Below are 1276 nucleotides of genomic sequence, written 5' to 3'. Positions count from 1 at the left end.
GTATCAATATTTGGCCCGAATGACCAAGGTGCAGTGTTTTATGCTTCGACCTACCACTTGCTGAATTTCTAGTTATAACCCCTTTCACAGACGTTAGAACGCAGGTGCGGCGACAGGAATTCTAGGTGATATGTCAAAGGGTAAGGCTCCTGCCGAAATTGAAAACAAAACCCGTCTCGACAGTGTTATGCAAATCGAAACGATGCTCGAGACAAGGAAGTTGTTAACAATTTCGGGGCCTTACCCTTTGACATAACCTAGAATTCCTGTCGCCGCACATGCGCTCTGACCTTTGTGAAATGGCTTATTCCAAGGTCTAGTTGTGAAGATGTATGTTTTCGATTTGATTGGAGAAGAAGAAACTGAGCAAAAACAACATGTTTCCCTTCTATGATAAAACGTCCTATGTCTGTGCACAGAGCACTCCCCCCCCCCCCCCCTTCCACAGACGATCGCAAATCCTATCTTCAAGGTAGATAAGTGGGTTTCATTCACGACTCTTTCAACAAAGACAAAGACTTCATAAGGCGGTTAACACTCTTACCTGGTCCGTGTTGTCCAAAACTATCGTAAAAATCGAGCCTTTCGTACGGGTGGAAGCCACAAAGCAGGACACGACTCGCTGGCATCCGGGGTCGAGTAGAGGTAAAAGGGTAAAAGGTTAAAGGTAATGCAAACCTGATTATCCAGCTCACTCAGTGTACTCAGTAACTGATTGTATATAGAAGGAGTTGCACCAGGAATTATCGAATATTGAGTTGTAAAATTGTTATTTCAATGGGATTATATTTCCTTCGCAGTAGTTAAGTCTTGCTCTTTCTATTTTTGGAATTATTGTCATTCATGATTGTAATATATAATAGGTTTCTGCTACGTTTTGAGTATTTTGTTGTATTTTAAATCATAGCTTTACATCCGTAAATAGTTTCATCAGCTTTCATCATTCATAACGTCACTTTAAAGTTGGGAATTACCGTCATTCGTGATTGTAATATGATGGGGTTCTGCTACGTTTTGTGTATTTTGTTGTCTTTGATTTAAATCATACTTTTTTGTTTACCTTTACCTAGTCCCATTATTATCCTTATTCTCATCCATACTTTTACATCTGGCATAGGGGTGGGTACCGGTGTGACAGCGTTCTCGCCCCCCCGTGATCTCGCCCCCCCGGGGGTGAAATCACTAGCGATCTCGCCCCCCCGGGGCGAAATCACTAGCGATCTCGCCCTCCCCGGCTAGTGATCTCGCCCCCCTACCTCGCCCCCCTTTAGCGATT

Source organism: Branchiostoma floridae, unplaced genomic scaffold (genome assembly GCF_000003815.2).
Source record: "Branchiostoma floridae strain S238N-H82 unplaced genomic scaffold, Bfl_VNyyK Sc7u5tJ_490, whole genome shotgun sequence".
Classification (NCBI taxonomy): Eukaryota; Metazoa; Chordata; class Leptocardii; order Amphioxiformes; family Branchiostomatidae; genus Branchiostoma; species Branchiostoma floridae.
This window is presented reverse-complemented; position numbering follows the sequence as displayed.